The sequence below is a fragment of the Mustelus asterias genome, unplaced genomic scaffold (assembly GCF_964213995.1).
Source record: "Mustelus asterias unplaced genomic scaffold, sMusAst1.hap1.1 HAP1_SCAFFOLD_35, whole genome shotgun sequence".
Classification (NCBI taxonomy): Eukaryota; Metazoa; Chordata; class Chondrichthyes; order Carcharhiniformes; family Triakidae; genus Mustelus; species Mustelus asterias.
This window is the reverse complement of record NW_027590117.1, coordinates 2709594-2715332: the sequence shown is the minus strand read 5'-3', so window position 1 is coordinate 2715332 and position 5739 is coordinate 2709594. Positions and strand designations below refer to the sequence as shown.

General features: G+C 44.3%; 1 non-coding gene across 1 annotated transcript; it reads right to left on the bottom strand.

Annotated features, from left to right (window-relative positions):
* Positions 1-4698: 4698 nt before the first annotated feature.
* Positions 4699-4770, bottom strand: trnam-cau (transfer RNA methionine (anticodon CAU)). The gene has a single exon. It is a non-coding gene; the product is annotated as a tRNA-Met (tRNA).
* Positions 4771-5739: the final 969 nt, after the last annotated feature.

Genomic DNA, 5739 nt, shown 5'->3' with positions numbered 1-5739 from the left:
ACTATTGTTTCATACTGGGAATTCATTGATCAATTTTGAGGCCTGTTCTTTCATTGAACAAAGTGTCCACTCAAAGTAAATTGAAGTTGAATTTTCCATTAGAAAGATCGTGATGGTGAGGATTTTTAGTGAATTTCATTTTAAGAGTGCTCAGCTACTGTTATGACCTGCGATAACTAATTAAAGACATCAGAACCGTGATGGCCAGGAACTGACCCTAGATCAAATGCTCGCACTGTCACCACTCCACCACCATCGCTCACCTGGTTCTGCCACCCACTCTGTAAGAAAGTTCAGCTCTGACAGTGAATCTGGTTTCCTCCAGGTCCAATCGGAGGATGGTCAGAAACTGTCTGTCACTGTCAGAAACTGCATTGTGAGAAGTTTAACAACACCAGGTTAACGCCGGCAGGTTAACCAGTCCAACGCCGGCATCTCCACATCATGACTACGATAGAAACTGCATTATCAGCGAGTGCGGGGTGATCATTTAACTGGCTGTTACTGGTTGTTGTGGTTGTGATTTACTGTTACCTGTCAGTGCAAGAACAACACATAAAACTATACAAACACTTAGTTGAAGAAAGGACTTCTCTTGTGGCACTGGGAGCATTTGCATAATGGATGTCTGGTTCTGTTCAGTTTGACGGCAGTCACGTTTGATGCACTTTGATTCTTGTATTTATTTTCCCACGATACCCTTTCCCTTTCGCGACGTGTCATGTTTATTTGCTCGTTTGCCTAAATGTTGAACTGAAACCAATTGGAATTGGCCAATTATTTCAGCAAGAAGTCCAAAGATGTGCGGGTTAGGTTGATTGGCCAGGTTAAAAATTGCCCCTTAGAGTCCTGAGATGCGTAGGTTAGTGGGATTAGCGGGTAAATATGTGGGGGTAGGGCCTGGGTGGGATTGTGGTCGGTGCAGACTCGATGGGCCGAATGGCCTCCTTCTGCACTGTAGGGTTTCTATGATTTCTATGAAGATGCACTTTCTACTCTGAGCGCTCTTTGTTGCAGTAGGAGCGCTGCAGCTGCGGATGTGGCGCAAAGAGTGGCATGTAGGACTTCTCATCATTGTTTTATTTAATTTGATTTGATTTATTATTGTCGCATGTATTAATATACAGTGAAAAAGTATTTTTCTTGTGCGCTGTAGAGACAAAGCATACCGTTCATAGAGAAGGAAAGATGAGAATGCAGAATGTAGTGTTACAATCATAGCTAGGGTGTCGAGAAAGATCAACGTAATGCAAGGGAGGTCCATTCAGAGGCAGCAGGGCAGAAGCTGTTCTTCAGTCGGTTGGTAGGTGACCCCAGACTGTTGTATCTTTTTCCCGATGGAAGAAGGTGGAAGAGAGAATGTTGTCTGGTGAGATATTCAGACGTTGTGGGTCAGAATCTCATCGAAGTCGGCTTTTTAGGTAAAGTTTGAAGAAACAGAGGATAACAAAGAGAGAAATAAGGAAGGAGAGGATCAAATATGAAGGTAGGCTAGCCAGTAACATTAGGAATGATAGTAAAAGTTTCTTTAAATACATTAAAAACAAACGGGAGGCAAAAGTAGACATTGGGCCGCTCCAAAATGACGCTGGTAATCTCGTGATGGGAGACAAGGAAATAGCTGAGGAACTTAATAAGTACTTTGCGTCAGTCTTCACAGTAGAAGACATGAGTAATATCCCAACAATTCAGGAAAGTCAGGGGGCAGAGTTGAATATGGTTGCCATCACAAAGGAGAAAGTGCTAGGGAAAATTAAAGGTCTGAAAATTGATAAATCTCCGGGCCCAGATGGGCTACATCCTAGAGTTCTAAAGGAGATAGCTGAAGAAATAGTGGAGGCGTTAGTTATGATCTTTCAAAAGTCACTGGAGTCAGGGAAAGTCCCAGAGGATTGGAAAATCGCTGTTATAACCCCACTGTTCAAGAAGGGAACAAGAAAAAAGATGGAAAATTATAGGCCAATTAGACTAACCTCAGTTGTTGGCAAAATTCTAGAATCCATCGTTAAGGATGAGATTTCTAAATTCTTGGAAGTGCAGGGTCGGATTAGGACAAGTCAGCATGGATTTAGTAAGGGGAGGTCGTGCCTGACAAACCTGTTAGAGTTCTTTGAAGAGATAACAAATAGGTTAGACCAAGGAGAGCCAATGGATGTTATCTATCTTGACTTCTAAAAGGCCTTTGACAAGGTGCCTCACGGGAGACTGCTGAGTAAAATAAGGGCCCATGGTATTCGAGGCAAGGTACTAACATGGATTGACGATTGGCTGTCAGACAGAAGGCAGAGAGTTGGGATAAAAGGTTTTTTCTCAGAATGGCAACCGGTGACAAGTGGTGTCCCGCAGGGTTCAGTGTTGGGGCCACAGCTGTTCTCTTTATATATTAACTGGGGACTGGGGGCATTCTGGCCAAGTTTGCCGATGATACAAAGATAGGTGGAGGGGCAGGTAGTATTGAGGAGGTGGGGAGGCTGCAGAAAGATTTAGACAGTTTAGGAGAGTGGTCCAAGAAGTGGCTGATGAAATTCAACGTGGGCAAGTGCGAGGTCTTGCACTTTGGAAAAAAGAATAGAGGCATGGACTATTTTCTAAACGGTGACAAAATTCATAATGCTAAAGTGCAAAGGGACTTGGGAGTCCTAGTCCAGGATTCTCTAGAGGTAAACTTGCAGGTTGAGTCCGTAATTAAGAAAGCAAATGTAATATTGTCATTTATCTCAAAAGGCTTGGAATACAAAAGCAGGGATGTACTTCTGAGGCTTTATAAAGCACTGGTTAGGCCCCATTTGGAGTACTGTGAGCACTTTTGGGCCCCACACCTCAGGAAGGACATACTGGCACTGGAGCGGGTCCAGCGGAGATTCACACGGATGATCCCAGGAATGGTAGGCCTGACATACGATGAACGTCTGAGGATCGTGGGATTATATTCATTGGAGTTTAGGAGATTGAGAGGAGATCTAATAGAAACTTACAAGATAATGAACGGCTTAGATAGGATGGACGTAGGGAAGTTGTTTCCATTAGCAGGGGAGACTAGGACGCGGGGGCACAGCCTTAGAATAAAAGGGAGTCACTTTAGAACAGAGATGAGGAGAAATTTCTTCAGCCAGTGAGTGGTAGGTCTGTGGAATTCATTGCCACAGCGGGCTGTGGAGGCCGAGACGTTGAGCGTCTTCAAGACAGAAATTGATAAATTCTTGATTTCTCGAGGAATTAAGGGCTATGGGGAGAGAGCGGGTAAATGGAGTTGAAATCAACCATGATTGAATGGTGGAGTGGACTCGATGGGCCGAATGGCCTTTCTTCCGCTCCTATGTCTTATGGTCTTATGGTCTAAATTAGGAACGGTTGTGTCAATGCTCTCAGAGTAGTGAAACTGCCGCCTCGAACTTCATGAGAATCCCTGCAGGGCAGAAGGAGAACATTCGGTCCATCGGGCCTGCACCGACAACAATCCCACCCAGCCTGTATCCTCGTAACCCCACATATTTACCGTGCTAATCCCTCTGACATTAAGGGACTATTTAGCATGGCCAATCCTGCTAATACGGTGCTAATTTTCATGGCTGAGCTGCCTATTCCAGAAAGACAAAATCTCCCATTCGGGCCGCAAATGAAGCTGGCGTCTGCTTTGGAGTGTCTGAAACCTCAGGTTTCCCTGGTGGCAAACTCCTCTCCAAAACTGGTGTCCTGATTTTAATCGAGTTTCTCATCTGATTAGAAATATGGGAATGTGGAATTGTTCTGGACTCTTTACCCCTCAAGCCCGTGTATCCAAACTTCATCTTGGTTCTGTGAAGCTCAAAACACTGAACGAATCATTAGTTCATCGGCAATAAGGATACAGAACAAATGCACCACCGACGAGGATGGGATTCGAACCCACGCGTGCAGAGCACAATGGATTAGCAGCGTTAACCACTCGGCCATGAAATGGTCACTCCGCAATCCATTTTTAGTGTTTTAACATCCGGAAGAAAGAACATATTTCTCCCGCAGGAAAATGTTGCCTTTCTGCTTTCTCGTTAATCTTGATTCGCTGTTACTTTTCCATTTGATGTAAATTCAGAGAAAGTAAAGAGAGGGGCAGTTTACCTCTCTGGTCCCTGTTTGGTTTTGAATTCATCGAACATGACCCTGATGTAAAACGTGGCGCAACGGGAGAGCGTCTAACTTCAGAGTAAAGAGCTGCGTGTTCGAATCACGGAGCTTTTCTGCGTTGGTCTTTGGATTTTGGTTGTTTCCAATTGTTCCTGAAATGATACAACTGTGATAGAATTGAAATTTTAGGGATGCTTCCGTTTCGCATGCTCAGTTTACTTTTTTGCACACTTTCATATTTGAACAATGTGTCAGAGATATGATTCGTCCATTGTTTGTAAAATTAAAGCAAGGTCCACAGTCCCAGTTGTATCTGGGAGGCATCAATGGGGAGAGCTGACCGGTGGTGATTTAACCAGAGGAGTCACATCTCAGGCGAGGAGCAAGGCTGAGAAGGTGGGGCCTTCATGAACAATCTCAACCGATACTGGAATTGATCCCGCGCTGCTGGCTGAATAAACTGTTTAGCCAACTGAGACAAATACGCTGTGCTACTCGTTAATGAAAATCAAGAAGCAAATGAACTGCAAAGAAAACCCTGATTTGCTTTTGGGCAGCAGCAGAATACGTCTTTTTGATGGAGTGATTACATGATAGCAGAGGATGGTTTTGATCCATCGACCTCTGGGTTATGAGCCCTGCACGCTTCCGCTGCGCCACTCTGCTTCCTTGAACTGAGCAGCTTGATAGGTGACCTCAGAGGGCAGCTTAGAGTCAACCACATTGCTGTTGGTCGGGGGCCACATGTCGGTCCAGACCAGGTAAAAAAAAAATCATTTCTTAAAGGACATTAGTGAACCAGCTGTGTTATTTTATGAAAATCGATTCGTGGTCATTGGACTTTTAATTCCAGATGTTTTTTATTGATGTCAAATTTCACCAACTGCCATGGCGGTGTGAGTGTGTGTGTGTGAGAGAGAGAGAGAGAGAGAAAGAGAGAGATTCTCACATAGTCAGCCTGTTTGTGAGTATGGATTAATCCTTTATATTCCCTCATAAACACGGTGATCCCTTGTCTTTGTGAATTCCTCCGATACACTTGTACCACTGAGACTCTGGTGTGCAGGTGGAGGGTTGGTTGAGGTTTGAAGGCAATGCTGCAGGGTGCTCAGTGTGAAAACAGCCGATTTTGAAGTACGTGTGTCGGAAAGTGAAGGGTGAACTTGTCTGTGTGAACATCACAGAAAAGCTCTGTCTGGTGCTGTGTCCAAGAGACAACTTTTGGGTTGTCAGTAAATTAACTCCTGTAATGAAGGCACAAAATCTGAAACAGGAAATGCTGGAAATATTCAGCAGCTCCGAAAGCAGCTGTGGAGAAATATTCCTGTTGCCAGGATGAAAGCCTCCAATAGCATAGTTCACGTTACTCAGACCTCTCAATCTTAGCACCTTCTTGCAAGGAACCCGTAGGGCGGGAATTGGGTCTTTGTTGACTTGAGCAAATAGAACAATGCACAAGCCTAGTAAATAGGAGATCTCAGTTTCAAATCCCAGCGAGAGCCTTGAGTCCTTTCAAGTGATCAGTGCAATTGTGCAAGTCGCAATGTCCCATCCTTGCTCGTCGATATTGTCTTTACCTTTACAGTGGATGGTCTACAAAGATGAAACAAAAACATATTTCGAGACTGCCCACAA